A 20,448-nucleotide genomic window follows, 5' to 3' on the forward strand; every position below is an offset into this window, starting at 1 on the left:
CCTCCCTCTTATTTTCTGAACAAGCAATAGCCCTGAGCCATAATATTACGCGTGACGGACTACCCCTATAAAAAACACAAACAGGAGTGATTTTTCATGCAAGCCAAGCGACCTTATACAGAGCTGCCACTGAGTTCCACAAATAAAAATAGTTGCTTTTGTAGTTTGTAGTATAAAAAGGCTTGTTTTTGCATTGTGTATACTCGGGGAAGAGTGCATGTTATTGAATACTTTAGCGGAAAAGCTTCTGGGTGATGCTCAACCTAACCTTTCTTCTGTGCATCATATAGTGACAGCTCTTTTACTTTTTCCACAGTGCACTGAAAATTTAAGTGACACATAGCTGCGATCCACACAGCTACGTGTTCCTTTCTCATTGTCCTTAATATCACCCGTTGTTTACTAATCCTACGCACATGCTAGTTAGTTACCAAAGGGGTGAGAAATATATTCTCTGCTGCTTTGGGCTATATTGGGTAAGCCCAAGGGATTGGGGCCAGGATGTTTCTCTCCTTTCTCCTACATTATGATCAGTATATAGAGGGGTAATAATTGAAGGGGGTAAACAGTAGATTTCATAACACTGGGGTGTTCATATTACAGGGTGTTCAGAATACAGAGAGGTCATCCTATGCTAAGTCTATGGAGTTTCACTGGGATCATCGAAATGTGTTCAGAATATTGGGGTGTTCACATTAGGGAGTGTTCAGATTAAGGATGCGTCGTTCATAAACAATTGGGTCAAAAAGAACAAATCCTTATAATGAAAGGATCGGTTCATTCACGTAAAATATGAACAACTGTTCTTCTGAACAGTTAGCAGTTTGGAACATTGAACATGGATGAACTTGTGATAAAATGTTTTTATTTTTTCTTTAAATTACATTTATCTTCAAATTTTCAACTCTCAATCAATCTCAAATTTCCTTTTTCTCAGTGCAGTGCAATATATTCACTTCAAACCTTTTTACTTTCTGCTTTATTCATCATTTTCTTTTATTGTTGCAGTTCCTTTGCAATTTTCCAATGTATCCATTTTAGTAATGTTTTGTGTAACTTGTTTGGACCACTAAGAAAATGTTTGCACTTTCCACTTTTTGTCCCTCGCACCTGCTAAAATCCTCCTCATGCTTGCTGTTGCTAAAATTATTTCTAAAAATACCTTTTATCACCTTTCTGGCAATCCTTTTTGTCTTCTATAACATTCCTATCAACTATATTGATTTGGCTTTATTTTCAACTTGGTTGGTGATTTCCTAGTTGCTTATTCAAACATTCAATATCCAGAGATTTTTAATAAGGATTATTAATGTTGAATTTTTCTTCAGATTTAAAGAAAGTGTTGCTTTTTTTTCTGTTTTCATGGGTACTGTGGAACAATGCTGAAGTTCCCCATAATATTTGGAGAGTTTTTTTTTTTTTTTAATTAAGTTATTTGGTATTCAGCCTGAGCTACCAATATATTTGTTGTTACTTTTTTCGTTTTTCATGGTCTATTGGTAGTATTATATGTTGTATACAGGATGTTTCAGTTAACTGTTTCAAAATTCCTAAGAGAGGTAGGGTGCATTATGAAGACTTGAAATCATAAGCAATGCGGGGTTGAAAATGCTTTCTTTGGGCGGCGATGTACACTGGTGTGCAAAAATGAAGGACGAGACTGTTTTTTCAATATAACTTCGTACAAAAGCTTTCCAAATCAACACATTTAATACCGTAAGATCCAATACGTAAGGACATGTGTAATGTAAGCAACACTTACTAAAAGAGAAATCAGAGGGATAAAAAGAAGCTTTATTGAAATAGTAGCATGGAGTGCAATGCAACTGAAGGCCGAAACATTCCTGTGATGGGTGTCCAGCAAGAAATATCCGGTCTTTAGTATGGGATATGATCTCCCCCGACTGCTAGGCAGGTTTCACAGCGTCTGCCCATGCTGAGAATGAGGGTGTCAATGAGTTGTTGAGGCATTGCTGATCATTGGTCTTGCAGCGCCAATTGAAGCTCCCAAATCGTTACTGGTGGTAAGGTACGAGCTGCCAAGCGTCTGCCTAGAAAATCCCATACATGCTCGATGGGATTGAGATCCGGAGATCATGCCGGCCAATCCATACGTTCAATATCCTCACTCTCTAAGAGCTGTTCGGCAGCTACTGCGCGATGACATGGTTCATTGTCGTCCATGAAAAGGAACTGCGGACCCATAGCACCTCCAAAAAGACGCACATGTGGAAGAAGAGTCTCGTTACAATAACGGGTCTCGTTGACTGAGCCTGCGTCGAAGATGTGAAGGTCTGTACGACAACCAAGCATGATGCTTCCCCAAACGAGAACACCGCGACCTCCATACCTGTCCCTTTCAATGATGTTCGAGGGATGATTGCGGCTTCTCTGCTCTCTCAGGATGAGTATGCGATGAGAATCGCTACTCAGACTGAATCTGCTCTCATCTGTAAAGAGTACTCGTCCCCATTCATTGTCTCTCCAATTCCAGTGTTCCCGGCACCACAGAGAACGCCTTCTCCGATGGGCAAGCGTTTAGAGGTACACACCGTATAGGGCGTCGTGCAAACAAACCACCCTGTGCAGTCTTCTGGCCACGATAAAACGCGATATCGGTCGTCCAGTCGCCTGTGTCGTGTGTCTAGCGATTTCTCCCGCCGTCTGCCCCCCGTTTCTTCTGGCCTGTAAGACAATATACCGGTCATCTGCGGGTGTGGTTCCTTGTGGACGACCACTACTGAACCACCGGATAGCTGTTCCTGTAGTCTGAAATTGTTTCCAAAGTCGTGAAACGATGCTGTGAGCAATTCCGAACTCTGCAGCCACACTTGTCACACTGCGGCCTTCCTCCAACTTCCCAATGATTCGACCTCGGGTAAAAGCATCCAGATGTCGTCTAACAGATTGATTATTCGCCATTTCTCGCTGAGGCAGCAACTCTGTGTGATTTTAACTGCTATACGGCGTGCAATCTCATTGCCAGAAAAACTGATCTTACACCAACAACATGCTTTATACTACTCAGACTCCCCCATTACGTTTGCCTGCATATCTGCGCATGTGCTACCGTACATCACCTTACTTAATCTCCTGATTGGTCTTTCTGTCCGCTCTGCCTCTTCGTTCAGCTGATATGCTAACTTTTCGACTTCGTCCTTAATTTTGGCACACCAATGTATACAGAAGCACCATTAGGACAGAGACTATACATAAAAAATCTTTTTAATTTGATATTTAAAACAGCAAAAGGTACGTGGGTCAAAGTAAGTATTCAAAGTGTTTTCCACTGGTTGCAATGCACCTCATATCTTTGGCGCATGGAACTCCGGAAAGTCTGGAATACTCCCAACATATCTCAAATTTCTCGGGTTGAGAAATCATTTTGGACCCTTTATTACTGTATGATTTCGAGTCGCCACAATGCACCCTATCCCTCATAGGGGTTCTGAAACAGTTAACTGAAAAACCCTGTATATACAAATGTTGTAGCTGAGTAAAAAAAAATATTTCAAGTAACACTCCTCTTTCTTTTGGGTAGATGTCATGCTTGACAGATGTTTGTTTTGGGGTCAAAAAAGGTCAGTTTCGACAATTTACTTCAGTTATTATTTAAAAAGCAGAAGTTTACTTAAAAAAAAACTTTATTTTGAAACCAGTTCACAGTAAATTGGCTGCAACTATGTTAATTCTTTTTAAATTAATAACATCTTGTCCTTTTACAAATCATATTCTGAATTGCTTTAAAAGAACACTAGTTCTGTAATTACTTCAACATTTGCGTTATATTATATCATGAAATGCTTTCACCTTCTTTACTTGCTGACTCGCCACACGTTCTGAAGTCTGCGAAGCTTCTTTTAGGGTATGTGTCTCAAACTCAATGACGAAGAAGCAGATTGTGCTTATCTGAACATTCTATATCGGACCCCAAATAAAATATTTTTTGATTAATTTTTCATAGGCATATTTTCTTACTTTTAGCTGATTTCAGTTATTTTTTCTTCTAAGAATATTACTGATCTAATGATACATTTCAAATGTACATGAGTATGTTGTGCAGAGAGATCACCTGCAACTTTTTTTAAATGAACCAAGTCTTTCAAATGAACAATCAAAAGAATGAATTATGAATCATTTTTAATGAACGGATAATCCAATCATTTTTAATGAACAGATCATTAAAAAGAACGACATTGCCTACCTCTAGTTCAGATAAAGAGAATCCACTGTGTAGCAATCCCAAAAGCAAAGACATAATAAAATTAATACGATACTAAAATCACACATTTATGATAGTGAATATCTTGACTATATTTCATTTTCTTACTTTTAAAAAGCTAATTTTCAAACAAATAAACCTGGTAAAGCATTCTTGTTTTTTTTTTTGCGGGGGGGGGGGGGAGTAGGGGGCAAATGTTAAAGAGTACGTTCAATTTTTTTAACCTTTTTTTCGCCCTAGAAAAGAAAAAAAAGAAAAAAACAGGTCTTCTAGTTGCATTTTCACTAAAATAGCTGCTGCATTTTGTTACAATTGATTGCATTTTAGTCTTTGTTGCCCATATTTCACTAAAATAGTAGCCATAATCATCTTTGCTTCAATATAGTAGCCTCAGTTGTCAGTGATGATGTCAGAAAATGTATATTTCAATTCAAAATTCAAAAATATTTTTCTGCTGTGCAAACAAAAGTACAAAGAATATTTCAGGGAATTTACAGGACTTTATCTTAATTACACGATTTTTAAAAAAAATTAGAGTAGAGCGGTCTCAGAGACCTCGCATCCCCTGTTGTGTCCTCCTTTTTTCACCTCCCCTGTTACGGGTTTAAAAAAAAAGGCTTTTTTTTCCACATTTAAACTGACACTTAAAAAAAAAGTCCTAGTTGTCATGAGTCAAAGAAACTGATCTTTTATGTTTTGTTCTCACAGAAACTCATTTCCATGTGCATATTATTATTTACAAATGTTTTATGGCTCATACATATTTTTAGCGGTTTAAATACTTTGCAGGATGAAATTTAACAAGATAATAAAAAGTAAAGTTTCTATATTTTATTTTAAATGTCTTTAATTTAAGACTAAAGTACCCAAATGTTATTATCTCAATTGCCCCCACTGTTAGTAAAAACTAAGCAAAAATTATTTGTAAGCAAACAAACAAGTACACAATTTGGTGGTTTTATTTTTAAATATTGATGAAGTTAAGGGGGAAAAAAACATTTAAAGTTAAACTTTCATTACAAATTAGTCAACATAATCATTTTTAAATTTGTTCCCAGTTGTTAGTGCTATTATATTGTTAATGCATAATTATTTTTTAGAAAAAGCTGAAGAGAAACTTAAAAAGGAAATTGCGAAAAAGCAAAAAATGTGGAGAGCTTCCCTGCCCATTACAAAGTTGAAGGTATAATCTGTAATTTTTGTTTTAGAAGCAGAAAATAGGAAAGGAAGCACGAAGTCTCATTTCATTATCCAAAAAGTTCAAAGAATAGATTTTTATTGAATTTTTTTTCTCCCTACATTATTACCAGATGACCTGCCGGATATCTGTCTTAAAACTGTTGGGTATACAGTCTGAAGTGGAGTGGCTGAATCGGATACTGGATAGTTAAAAATCAATTGGATACCAAATAGATACTACATATCCAGAGCATCCCTATTGAAAAGTTCAACATTCATTGCAATACTTTTTCTTTACACTACTTTTATAAAAATGAACAAAAATTATGCAAAACTAATAATATCTTTCACTAGAGCATTATACATATTATTCAAGTAGATGAAAAGTAATCAGTATTTCATGAAAGTATTTTGAACAAAGAAATAAATAACATATTTTAATTAGAAACAAAACTTACACTGATGAAGTAACGTTTGTCAATTCATTGTTGTAGTTATATCCAACGTAGGTTAATCTGCCATTATTTACCACCTATGTTAAGAACAAAAAAGTTTTAAAATTATAATGCAAATTCATGGTTAACAATTAATAGAGATAAGCATAAAAAAATAATGTTTTTTGAAATCTAGAGTGGACTCTCATTAATCTGGCCGAATAGGTGATTCAGGTCGTCTGAATTAATGAAAGTACAGATTAAACAAAATAACCAATAAATTGATGCTAAGCTACATAAATAAACTACTGTGCACAGTAAAAGTTGTATTTTGAATTCAAGAAAACGAAATCTAAAACTGCATTAGAGAAAAATAAGTGTAGTATGTTCAAACATATATTTTAAATGCCTACAAAAATACATTATTGCGCTAACTCTCCTTTTATTTATACAGCATTTACATCTAAATGGATGCCTGGATTAAGTGAAGACTGGTTTAATTAGGTTCTGGATTAATGAGGCTTACTGTAATTGCAATCCACACATTAATTTTTTTAATGAATGATTGCATTCATATATCAGCCAGCAGCAACATATTTTTTTATTACTTCATATTTTTGCAAAATAAATTGTCTTGAAATCCTCTCGTCACTTAGCAACTTCGGCGCCATTTGAACATCTTGGATAAGTATATTAAATAACTTGATTGGCTAAACATATAGGTACCAGCAATGAAAAAGGATGAATTTTATTAAAAAAATTTAGAAACATGTTACAGGGTTTAAGGAACCCTTTAATCCCCCAATAAAATGCTGGCCATCCCCCAAAGAGCAAGGGCTCACACCCCCTAAAGCAAGAGCCAAAGAAAAAAATACCCAAAATAAGTCCCAAAAAAAAGAGAAAAACTTACAGTATATTATGAAGTTGCTATAAACTTAAATACATATGCATGACTGGCTACTTAAATGAATCTTATCTATATTCTACAAATTATTTATACATTTTGTTATCCACATCATTTTGTATATGTCCCCAAATTTTGTGTAAATACTGTTCCCAAGTAGAAAAAAAGGTTAAAAGTAGGTGATGCAAATTAGCTATAAAATAATTTTCAGTACAAAGAACTTGCTTGCTTCTCTGCAGAAAAGCAGCATTCAAAATAATCAACACATCTTCTATGATCTGAATCTTGTTTTAACTTCAAAGACCTATGTGTCGCTTTTATTAAGGGGGTATTCTAGTCTAGAGGCTTGTTTTTAAGGGCATAATAGAAAAAAACCCAGTAGCTATTTTCATTATATATGTTTATCAGTTTTTATTAATGCTTAAAAAGTATAAAAATGCATAATAGTTGGAAAACAAAATCAAAATTGAAGTTGGTGGCGGCTGGCAAAGGGGGGACTCTATAAAAAAAGGGGGGGTCTCCTGGTTGACATGATTCCAATCCTCCAGGTGGTCTGAAACATGTAGTTGAGGTTACATCTCATTAAAATAGGATGTACAATTGTCTGGACGTAGCCGATTAGAAAATAAATTTTTTCACAAAAAGGCGTTGTTTTGAGAAAAAAAAGTTCAATTTTTAGGCTCCTTTTTAAAACTTTGGTATTTTTTAAAAATCAAAAAATACAAAAACCCCTGCATTGAGACAATTTTGATAGTACTAAGAAAGTATGTACCAAATTTCAAGTAAATCTGTGCATTAGAGCTTGAGATATCTTGTCAACCGTATTGAAAAAACTAGTTTTGAGAAAAACGCATTTAAAGTTTGCAGTCTCATTTCAGTAGAAGAGTTTATTTTAACAAAATTAACTGTAACTACAAAAATAATTTGAGTTTCCATAAATCCTCTTAGAAACTTAAGGTCTTAAAAACTTACTACTTTACTTCTTAAAGGTCTAAACTTTGAGAATATGAAAGAAAAAAAATTGATTTTTTTGAATTTCTAGACTAGAATAACCCCTTAAAGCCATTTTTGTCCTATCTTCCAAGAAATTGAAAGTGAGTAAAAAGAATTGGTTTATTGAAAGTGTAATAACACTCTTTTATAAAATATGAATAGTTGAATCAAAGAAAAAGTTTTTCCTGCTGGGCCAAAACTATTGTTTTGTCATTTCTGTCTCTTATTTTAAAAGTGGTTTCATGTGAAATTAGTAACCTGATGATTTAGAATACTTTAATGCACTTGACTTATTTGATCTTGTTATTTTTTTAATTCTTTTGTCAAATTTAAAATAGAAAAAATTATAACATTGTTAAGGCTTTAATCAGATAAAACTTTTCTGAAAATGAAATTTTGAGTCCTATATTTATGCCACCTAGGCCAAGTTCTTCCCGTTTTCATACCATAGAACAGTGGTATGAAAACAGGAATGACCGCCAATCTACATTTCACATTAAGTGAACACTAAGATTGACTGGGGGGGGGGGAGGCATGCACAATAAATTTACACTGGTGTGCAAAATTAAGGACAAAGTCGAAAAATTAGCATATCAGCTGAACAAAGAGGCAGAGTGGACAGAAAGACCAATCAGGAGATTAAGTAAGGTGATGTACGGGAGCACATGCACAGATATGCAGGCAGTGGTAATGGAGGAGTGTCCGAGTAGTATAAAGCATGTTGCCTGTTTAAAATCAGTATTTCTGGCAAAGAGATTGCACGCCGTATAGCAGTTAAAATCACACCGAGTTGCTGCCTCAGCGAGAAATGGCGAATAATCAATCTGTTAGGCACCATCTGGATGCTTTTACCTGAGGTCGAATTATTGGGAAGTTGGAGAAAGGCCGCAGTGTGACAAGTGTGGCTGCAGAGTTCGGAATTGCTAACAGCATCGTTTCACGACTTTGGAGACAATTTCAAACTACAGGAACAGCTATCCAGGTGTTCAGTAGTGGTCGTCCACGAGGAACCACACCCGCAGATGACCGGTATATTGTCTTACAGGCCAGAAGAAACGGGGCAGCAGACAGCGGGAGAAATCGCTAGACACATGACACAGGTGACTGGACGACCAATATCGCGTTTTACCGTGGCCAGAAGACTGCACGGTGGTGGTCTGTTTGCAAGACGCCCTATATGTTGTGTACCTCTAATGCCTGTCCATCGGAGAAGGGGTTCTCTGTGATGTCGGGAACACCGGAATTGGAGAGACAATGAATGGGGACGAGTACTCTTTACAGATGAGAGCAGATTCAGTCTGACTAGCGATTTTCATCGCATACTCATCTGGAGAGAGCGGGGAAGCCGCAATCATCCCTCGAACATCATTGAAAGGGACAGGTATGGAGGTCACGGTGTTCTTGTTTGGGGAGGCATCATGCTTGGCTGTCGTACAGACCTTCACATCTTCGATGCAGGCTCAGTCAACGAGACCCGTTATTGTAACGAGATTCTTATTCCATATGTGCGTCTTTTTAGAGGCGCTATGGGTCTGCAGTTCCTTTTCATGGAAGACAATGCACCATGTCACTGCACAGTAGCTGCTGAACAGCTCTTAGAGAGTGAGGATATTGAATGTATGGATTGGCCAGCACGATCTCCGGGTCTCAATCCCATCGAGCATGTATGGGATTTTATAGGCAGACGCTTGGCAGCTCGTACCTTACCACCAGTAACGATTCGGGAGCTTCGATTGGCGCTGCAAGACCAATGGGCAACAATGCCTCAACAACTCATTGAGACCCTCATTCTCAGCATGGGCAGACGCTGTGAAACCTGCCTAGCAGTTGGGGGAGATCAATACCCTACTAAAGACCGGATGTTTCTTGCTGGACACCCATCACAGGGATGTTTCGGCCTTCAGTCGCATTGCGCTCCATGCTACTTTTTCAATAAAGCTTTTTTTTTATCCCTCTGATTTCTCTTTTAGTAAGTGTTGCTTACATTACACATGTCCTTACGTATTGCAGATCTTACGGTATTAAATGTGTTGGTTTGTAAAGCTTTTGTACAAAGTTATATTGAAAAATTCGTCTCGTCCTTAATTTTTGCACAGCAGTGTATATGGTTTCTTGCATACGTGGTTAACTTCTTTTGCGGCTTCAAATTGTGAAATGGTACTTCAACTGCAAGCCTTCAAGTTATAGGCTCACTTTCATCAGAACAGATTTTGATGCAGATTAAATAATTGCTATATATTGCTAAATTGATGTTATGTGTGAGCACTTAACATAAAAACACTTTGTTCTGTTGCTGTTGTCGTGCCTCACAACTATGGGAAAGAGGGATGCCATTGCTTCAGGGTGGACTTCTAATAAAGCAACACATAGTACATTTTTTTATTTACACACAAGACAACACAAGAAACATTTTACATCACAAGAGAGAGGAAAAAAACACACAGGGCAACTAGGAATTGAACCTCCAACCTCACACATACAAAGCATGTATTTTCACTGCCCGGCCACAGAGGTTCCGAACATAACGCTTTGGGGCACCAATATATTGTTTGCTTTAAAAATACTCTTAGTCTTTTAAAATGAAGCACTCACTTGAAGTGCCAATACATATTTTAAAGTCAATGAGAGTCGAGTTAATGAAACAACCAACTTTCTATATCATTGGTAAAATTATTTCCAGGCGAGATGGATAGTGGCGCCTTTCTGAACATTTCCAATCGCTCTTGAACTTAAGTGGCAGTTGAAAACTCATACATTGAGTGGTAAACAATATATCGTATCACATTAAAAAGGTCCCCCGTACCTATCACTATTTGTGGTTTAACCGATTAAATGAGGGGCAGAAGACGGCTCTGTTTCCGATCTAGACCAGAAGTCGAGTAATCCCTGATCCAGGTATCGATTCCCTTGAAGGACTTTGCGACCACTACATAGGGGAGACTGGGGAGGTTCGACTACACAAGAGGTTTGACCCACCCTATCCTTTTCATATTTAAACAAATTTTTAACTGATGAGTACTGGAAGGCAGCATGATATTGAGTCAAATCAAAAGCCGTTTCTATTTTTTAGCCAATTTGAAGTACAATTAAGAATAAATCACGTGTAATAGTTTTTTCACTCAAAAAAATAAAATTTTTCGTTGCAAGTTCATCTCCCCTATGTGATTTGCCATTCAATTTTACCGAAATAAGTTGCATTATTTATATACTCTGAATAATGTGCTAAAAGCCTGTATATTTAGTTGAAAAATTCACAATTTATTTTAATACATTTTTTATTATATTTTCTAAAATGGCTATTAAGGGAGGTTCGACTGCGGTCAAATTCTTCATTTGATGGTGTAACATTTTTAAAACAACGTATTTTATTTATTTGTTTCAAGTAAGATTGTGTTTAGTTCAAATGAAATAAATGTTGCTCTTAACTTGTAATTTGAGTCACTTAACATAGTATATATAATAGTCATTTGAAACACTTCCTGTTTGTGAATAGTTATGATCAAACTAAACACAACTGAAATTTGACCCCTTTTCTACTTTGTTTAATACACTTATTGAGATATTCAACCCATACAGGCCCTTATTAATCCAATTCACAACTCGTAACACCTGAACAGCAGCGCCGCTTTGCCAAAGCAGGGCCTAGAAAAGTCAAAGGAGGTAGAAAACAGATCACATTGAGAATTTTGACAGACACCCTTGTCAAAGCTGAAGTAGAAAAATGCTTAATATGAAAAATAGTAAGAAAATGTCTAAAAATATTTTTAAAAAGCAAAACGAAGATTACACTTGTTTTTAGACAGTGAGTAAAAACGTGAAATATTCTCATGTCATTAAATAAATTTATGGTTTTTCATTTTATATAATTGTTGCTTATATCATATAATAGTAGAAAATCAGATACATTAACATTTCAGTATAGTTTTTATAACTTTTATCCTCGTTCGGTAAAACCTCCCTTATGGTGGGACAAACCTTCCTCAAGTGGGGAGGTTTGATTCAGTTTGGACTCCTGAAAAATTGTTAATAAAAAAAAATATATTTAAATTTAGATAAAAAACAACAATGTAAAAAGTTGCTGAGATTTATTTCCTCTCGAAAAAAGTCAGCTAGGAATTTTTCTTATGGAAACTTTTTTTTAAATACCTTTGTAAAAAGTGGGTCAAACCTCTCCAGCTTCCCCTATTTAATGTGCCCTAACCACCATTAACTAACATGGAATATTTTTGATTCGCTGGAATTGAAACTAGGACTCTTAAGTTACGAGTCCCAATGCTTTACCAATCGGGCCAAAACAGCTTGGTAAATAATACAACAACCTTTGCATGTTGCTTAACATATGGCTGTACTGGCCTGATTGGTAGGGTTTTGAATTCGTAACTGAAAGGTCGACCGTGCACTCTAGTGGTCACCACTATTGTGCACGGAGATGGTTCCCGTTTAATCTGTCGTGGACACGAAGGCATACAAGTTCTCCTTCCAATTTGATACCTCTGAGGATTCTGGATTAGGGATCGCCAGGCTTCTGGTCTGGATTCAAAAACAGAGCTGCCTTCAGGGTCCCATCAGAACAAGTTTAGCCACGTGTAACAACAGGGGACTATGAAGTGTAGGCTAGTGTTCCAACAAACCCTGATATGTTTCTCCATGAGATGTTGCCAGATGCACTGGGCCCAGAGCCTGTTGCTTGTCGTCACTTTTGTATTTGTAAATAGCTTCACATACACAGATGATTGCACACAAAGCACCTTGCCTCTGGACACACACAGGAAAGATTTACAATGCAAAGAGAAGGAAATAACACTCAAGGCACTGGCAGGAATCGAATCCACAATCTGCGGCTAAAAAGACTAAGCTTCTACCACAGAGGTCTCAGACTAGTGTTATTTAACATGTTGACTATAGAGGTAATGCTGAGTTTTGCTACTTCTGACACTACAATCTACTTTGGATTTACATGAGAAGTGAGAAAGTAAAGCATAGTATTCGCAGAAATGAGATTGAGATATTTCAAAAAACAAAGTCTTGAATTCCATACTTACAATAGGGAAATTTTAGAATTGATGCTTTGTTCATGCTTTATTTTCAGTGCAAACCAAATAAGCCTGCTTGTACAATAAAGCTAGAGTACAATAGATGAAAAAAATTAAAAATTTGCAAATACTGCACTTTACTTTTCCATGGCAGTACTATTAACCCATTAAAAAATATTTTCTGCAGAAAAAAAGTAAACTTCCAATTCATACAATTTTTTTTTCCTTTTTAAAATTTTAAACTTTTAAAATTTGATTCTATGTCTACAATTTGATTAATTCAAATGCATTTTCTCAACTTTATACTCTTGAAATTGAAATCAACAAAACTTAGTTATGGATTAACATTTAGCACTGGGATGCAAGGCAGATGTTGCGGTTAGATGGACTGCCAAATGCGAATTCCACAGTACTTAGTTCATAAGTCATGCTTGGTATTTATTTAATCAACCCACTGAAGGGATGAGAAGCAGAGTTGACTCTGCCAAACCCAGGCATCGAACGTGGGTCTGCAGTGTGGAAGTGCAAAGCACTACCACAAAACCACAGGACTTCACTTTAATTTAGAATATGAATAAAATATTTATTAATAGTAATATTCTGATAAGGAAAACAAGGTCCAAGATATTCCTGCAACCGGCTACAATGATCTTGCGATCGACAATTTAGATAAAATAATCAAATCAAGATACAAATATGAAGGTTGTAATGTATCAAAAGAATATACAGCCCTGGGCAGGTAAATGGCAGTATTTGCAGAAATAAGCTTGAGATATTTGAAGAATCACGCTTTGGGCTCAATACCAACAATTGGAAAATGTTGGAATTCAACTTTTTTTTTCAGAGGAAATCAAATAAGCAAGCTTGTACAATAAAGCTATCGTACAATAGGTGACGAAAATCCAAGAAAAAGAAAAATTTGTAGAACCTGCCCTTCACCTACAAACGACAGTATAACGGCTTGAAACACAGGAAAAGAACTGTTCCCCAGTTTAGAGTCATTTCTGTCTCTTTTTGTAATTTCTGTTCCCATACACAAAAATTGCATTTGGAATTAACAAATCTTTTTGTGCAAAAATACTATGTGTCTATTTCATGGTCTTACTTGAAGTAGTAAAAAAACATTTGACTGGAAGAAAGACAAAGTTGAAAAGGATAAAATAGAAAGAGAAGGTTCAACAACGGCGAACAGTAGAGGTTCAATGTTATTGAAACCACTTTGTTTCTCTTTTAGTTTTATAGGCTGTGTCTTTCTGCTAATAAGCATTCTTCCTTTATTTTCTGTCCAATTGGAATTATTCTTACTTTTCTATATACAAGTGAGAAATCTTTCGTTCATAACATGATTTGTGTTCTAATTGAATCTTTTGATTGGTTTTTAACTTCTTCAATGGTGGTTTGGTTAATCCTCTAACTTAATTATTCTAACTCCTCTATTTTAACAACTATAACTCTATGTATTACTTTAAACTTAAATTTAGATTTCTCAGAACAAAAATTTCTCTGACATTTGAGGACATTCAAGAGAAAAGAGAGGATGGGGGGGGGGATGAAACCACACAGAAACTTTTACTCAACCAGGAAATGAAATTTTCTGGATATCTTCACATCTATAAGCACATAAGCTCATACATTTTAAGCATAACTTCACTCACAAGTATTTTTTTCGGCCTCGTCCTAAACTTTTCTGAACTCCTGTAAGATGTATAACTCAAACATCCAATTTTAGATGGCTTTATGTTCCCATTAGAAAATCCAACTAGAAAGATAAAAGTAAAAATTAATTATGTACAGTCTCAAATAACACAATTTGCCAACTTGAAATTCATGTATTATTTGAGATCTAAGCAAAGAAATTCAGTTAAGTGTTGAGCAGAAACTTAAGACAACAATAAAATTTTATAAAAGTTAAACAATAATCTCTATTTTAAAGACTTTAGAATAGAGATTATTGTTTATTTACAATATGACTTGAAATAAAAGTTACTTTCAATCATTTTCATATTTGGGGGGATCGTAACAGATTTTTAGCATGCTCCAAAGGGAAAAAACCCTGAAGTCTTAAAAAAGAAACAAAGTTAAGGAACCTTTACCTGAATTTTTATGTGAATTAAAATTAGTATCTATTGATAACTCAGGAAGATAAATAATCAAATCTCGCCAAAAGCTACATTACTACAAAAAAAGAAAAGATATATTTTATAATCATTAAAAAAATTATACTAATAAATTAATTTTACCAAAAGGTTTATTTCATATCTGCATTTTTTTTTATTCTATTTCTATTTTAAAATATAGGTCTAAATTTTTGCAGACAATTGTTTTCTAAGAGTAAAATATGCTATAATAATAAAGTTCCTGTATTAACCCTTAGTAGTCTGATTTACGAAAGTGATTTATTTTTAATATTACTGTGTTTGCTTGAGGGTCTAGATGAAAGGAAAAATAGCTAAAAAAATCACAATATTTATTTTACAATATTTACAATACACAATATTTTGTATTCAACAAAACTTTTAGTAAAATGTGTTTACTTGTTCACTTTGAAACGCAAGTAATATGTCATAGATAAAATAAAACAATAATGACATTTGATTTTTTTTAAAATTTCGTTGGAAAGAATATTATACAACAGTAAAATACGTACAGCCAACCTATAAAAAAAACTAATAGTAATGTGAACATTCGGTTTAAACGATTGGTATCAAAAAAGATTGGTACCAAAATTGAAACTCTAGGTTATTAAGGGTTAACAGGGTTCATACACTTGTGGTTAAAAAAAATTCCCCGACTTTTCCAGGTTTTCCAGGTTGTTTTTAAAAAAATTCCAGGTTACTCGCTCTATTCAAAATTAAGTTTAAATAGCAATATTTTCAAAATAATCAAAGTTTAAAGTAGCAATGCGGAAGAACTGAAACTTTTCTCCTTAGATTTAAAAAAAAAAAATCTTTTTTTTTTCTTTCCTAAATTTTAAGTTTTTTTAAACTTTGTTAAAAATTGTTTTAATTGATTTACTAATTGTTGAAAACAAAGTGCTTCCAACTCATTTTAGCGTTTTCTCGATGTCATGAGTAATATTAGCGTTTTGCTGTAGTGGAGCAGCAATCTTTTAGCATTTGCTTTTGGTCTTTTGGTTCACAATACTCCTTTTTATTTTCTTATTTATAAAAACACAAAACATATTGAGCAAAATACAAAGCTATTTTTCAGTATAAATATGATTAACTTGTTGCATCGATCGCCATACCACAAAATGCATAATAACAAAAAATCAACATCCGCCGATTATAGGCCAATGCCAATTATCTTTTTTCTCTATTGCTTATTAAAGAACGCTTCCATTAAAATGTTTCTTTTCTAGAAAATAATTAATTTTTAAAAATTCATAATTTGTTGCACATTTTATGTTACTTTCAATAGTTTACATAGAGATAAACATCTAATTCTGTTTTTGGAAGTTTACGTCTACTTCCATCATGCAAAGGACCAAATATGGCGACTAAGTGAAAAACTTAAGATAATAAGTAGATTTTTAAATTTGTAGCATAAAAGTAGTTATAAATAATTAATAATCCTTAAAAAACTACAGTTAAGTCAAAATAGTCAGTTTTTAGCACATAAGGGTCTAAAGCAATTAGAATAAAAAAAATTGTCCTGAAGATAAATTTTCACATTTTTCAAGAAAATAATTATGAAATATCTGAAAAAATGGCACATTTTGCGTTGTTTTCAATAGTTTGCATAGCAATAAACATCCAATGTCTTTTTCGGGAACTTCCGCACTTAAAAAGTCTTGTGTACTTCCATCTTGGGAATGACCAAATACGGCGGCTGCGCCCAAAAATAAGAAGTAATTTTTTGAATTTATAGCATGAAAACAATTTAAAAATAATAAATCTTCATGAAACTACAATTCAGTTGAAAAGATTTTAGCACAAATTGCATCCAATGAAATGAAGATTTGAAGAACAAAATTTTTCATTTCTCAAGAAAATTATTTAAAATAATAATAATAATAAAACAATTTTCAGCACATTTTGTGACACTTTCATTAATTTGCAGTTAAAGAAAACATCCAATTATGCTTTGCTTTTGGAAACTTTGGCATTTAAGGATCGTGTTTACTTCTATCTTGTGAGTGACCAAAAATGGCGACTACGTTTCACACGTAGCTTCAAAGACTTTCCGATTTAAAAAAAAAACTATTTTTCCAGATCCCCCCACCCCTATTTTCAGGCTTGTGCTTCCGAAGCAGTAAATTGTCCTCTTCTCTGTTGAGTTTGTGCATAATTTTTATTCACCCGAGGAATTATTTTCTTGAGAACTATTGAGGGTCAAAAATGGCGGCTGCGAAAGTTTTTTTTGGGTCGCCACTTGTTTAATTACCAGTTTTATTTTGCCTCAAAATTTTTACAATTTAGGAAAAATAGATAAAAAGGAAGATTAGATCCCATAAAACAAAATTCCCTGGGAAAAAATTGGAAAAAAAATTTGGGGGGCAAATTTGGAAAATTCCCTGACATTTTTTACCGTTTCATTTTCCCTGACAATTTCAGGTTTTCCCGGAGTGTATGAACCCTGGTTAAACAAAAATTTTTTTTTTGCTAAACAAGCATTCTACATAGAAATAAAATTTAAAAAAAAAATTTAAAGGGACAAAAAAGTATACTTTTACTTAAGATTATCTAATTTCATTTTTTATATTTGATTTTAGAACACAAAGATATGCTAACTTAAAGCTGTCAATTTTATTGTAGTTTTTCTTTGAAATGCATGGTATTATACAACAAAAATCTTTTCTTTTTGGAGTTGTTTCATGCAATGCACAATGAAGAAAAAAAGTTTTTTTCCCTCTAGCAAATATTGATGCAACTTTGCAGAAAAGTCACATATGACTTGACTTATTCTATAAAAAACCCAGTCCAGTAAAAGTGTTATTTCCAAAGCTCTGGAAGTAGCACTTTTATATTCCCAGGTATCATTTAACATAGCTTTGGTTAACTTTAATGTGCATTGATTGTCTCCTGAATATTCAATCACTGATTTTTCTTTTGATTTAAAAAAAATAATTGTGTACTAATAATGAATGCTTATTGTTGTTCTTAATTAAAGATGATTTATCAATTAAAATCAATTTAATATGTTATATTGGTCTTTAAACTTTATATTTTTCACTCTACACACAAAAGAGAATAAGGTACCTAGTTACAATGTTTGATAGTATTTATCACAAAAATTATATAACAAATGTTGTTTGAGTTATGTGGTTCAACGTGCCCCCACCAGGTGGACCAACGTACCCCACATCGGTCCACTTTACAAGATTCCGTTAAAACATTAATATAAAAAAAGTTTATCAATTCAGCATTTTCAAGAAAATCTATGGTGTTGAGAAGTGTTTAGTGAAACTTACTGTAGAAAATCGAACTGCTCATGAAATTTTTTGACAGGTAGTAAAAAGGTGGACCAATGTGCCCCCAAATCCTCTTACACAGAATTATGGAATTAAACTATTTCGATGATAATGAAAAAATAAGGTTAACGTAAGGCAGGGATGCCCACCTCTTATAACAGCCAGGGTGCCCCCTCCTAACCCCCAAAGCAGAATACTACTAAATTTACGACATAGGTCGCAGAACAGATGTCTGAGCTGCAAAACAATTCTGTTCAAATGTTAGAGGAAAACTCAGACAAATTTTCTGCAGAAACTCTACAGATTATTGCAAAATTTCCACAGAAAATCTGCAAATTTTCTGCTAATATCTTCCAACTAAACAAAGAATTTTGTAAAAATTCTGCAGATTTCATAAAATTAGAAGAAAATCTAAAATTCTCGGAAATTAAGATAATCCGGCAGAAAGCTCGCGAAAAACATCGAATTCGATAAGTCATATCTGCAGGAACTTTAGATTCACTCAGAACTTAAAGGAATCTGCAGAATTTGTGCAAAATTCTATCTTAAGTTGGAAGATATTTGTAGAAAATCAGCATTTTCTGCAGATGTTTCATATTCCAAATCTGAAAAGATTCTGATTTTCCTAGCGTTTTTGGTTCGCCTTTTCCTTATTTTTCCCAATCGATCTTCATTCACTGCATTTTCCTCCACAAAGGTATGTTTTGGAAACATGTCAACATTGAAACACGTCCATCGCCGAAAACTGCATGCCTTGTTTGAGATTTCAATCCTTTTGCATCCTGAAAATATTGCAATTATTTAGAAAGTTTTGAAGTGTTTTATTATACGCTACCCTAATTCAACTTGTTTTATTATTTTAGTAATTTATTTATTTATTTATCAACATTATTTTAATTGTTCTTTCATGCCATGTAAAATTAACCAAAAAAAAAAAAAAACCTGTATAAAACTATTTCGATTTAGGGCTCCCGTTTTGTAGAAAAGGTTGCGTTGGTTGCTTGTGCATATAATGCTTGAAGCACTTCAGAACAATTTTAGTCAAATGATTTTACTTTGCATAACAATGTCAAGTATTCTGCTTTGGAGCCCCTAACTATCGTGAAGCCCCCCCTCCCACTCAAAAAAAAAATTAAAATACCCCTCAACTCCCCCTCCCCACTGCCAGGTGGGCACCCCAGCACAAGGATACTATTTGCTCCTTCGTACCATGAGCGAGAAACAAAGCTTTCATCCACGAGTTTGATACGAAACAAAAACAGTGCTGCACTCCTGCTTTTTTTTTTTTTTAACTTTAAAATTTTAGAAAATCAAGAAGTCTCACTAGTTTTCTTTCTTTCTTTTTTTTAGAATCACATTCAAGCTTCACTATTGTTTTTTTGCAATCATCAGGTGTTAGTTTTTTGACCACTCCATTATAATTTTTTTTAAGGTTTTCTTCTCTAATCACTTAGTGTCACCTCCCCAACACTTAATTCCTCTGCATTTTTTTTTTAAAATACTTCCTCTAGAAAAGGAAGAAAAAAAAAGGAATTTTGGGACCAGCTCAGATTAAGTGGAGCTCAGATTAGAGGCACACTACCGTATCTTCAATAACATCTTTGTAAATTTTCAAGGACCAAATACACAGCGATCAACATTAATAAGCACTTAATGATTAGAATTTTGATGGTTACTTGCACACGTATCTCAAATTAGCAATTAAAAAAATATAACTAATGAAAGGTTTGACTCTGATACGATCTTTTTTACGAGCAAAACGTATGAAAAAAAAATAGTACCCAGAAATAAAGGATTAATTTCCTCTGCATACTTCTCCATGAAAGAGGACGTTTCCACCTTAAAGACTATGATTTCGAAAAATAAATTTCAATATCGAATCTGAAGGTTTTTAGATAGGAAGTTACCTTTCTTTTATGCAAATTCTTTGAGATGACATATTGCACACATGACTTTCTGAAGAAAATAACATGACATGCAAGCATTGAAAATGATAGGAGAAAAAAGTTCCAAAATAATTGTTCCCCGTTTCGGAATATTGTTGATGTAACAAATATAATAATCAGAAAAAAATAATGGCAAACTTGATGATAATTCAAATTAGACAACTGTTTGTTGACCAATCAAAAGCCATGAATGGTGGTTATGGTTAAATTGTCAAACTGGTGTCCTGTTGTTATTTTACTATGGTTGTGTTCGAATAGAAAGACCGACCAGCCAAGATAAGTACTGAAAAGCTTTTCTGCTTTCCATTCTGGGCACTCATTGCA

The 20,448-nt window shown here is 34.2% G+C and overlaps 1 protein-coding gene across 1 annotated transcript in view; it reads right to left on the reverse strand.

The window, feature by feature from the left end:
• The window catches only part of LOC129218993 (DNA-directed RNA polymerase I subunit RPA49-like), a 96,797-nt gene extending 76,660 nt beyond the window's left edge, over window positions 1-20,137 (reverse strand). Inside the window, exons 1-3 of the mRNA XM_054853312.1 lie at window positions 20,086-20,137; window positions 14,421-14,524; window positions 5,860-5,933 (exon numbers count right to left, since the gene is read on the reverse strand). The gene's annotated coding sequence lies outside the window, so the exon portion shown is untranslated. The remainder of the gene's footprint in view (window positions 1-5,859; window positions 5,934-14,420; window positions 14,525-20,085) is intronic.
• Between the last annotated feature and the right edge of the window lie 311 nt (window positions 20,138-20,448).

Source organism: Uloborus diversus, chromosome 3, assembly GCF_026930045.1.
Source record: "Uloborus diversus isolate 005 chromosome 3, Udiv.v.3.1, whole genome shotgun sequence".
NCBI classification, from domain to species: Eukaryota; Metazoa; Arthropoda; class Arachnida; order Araneae; family Uloboridae; genus Uloborus; species Uloborus diversus.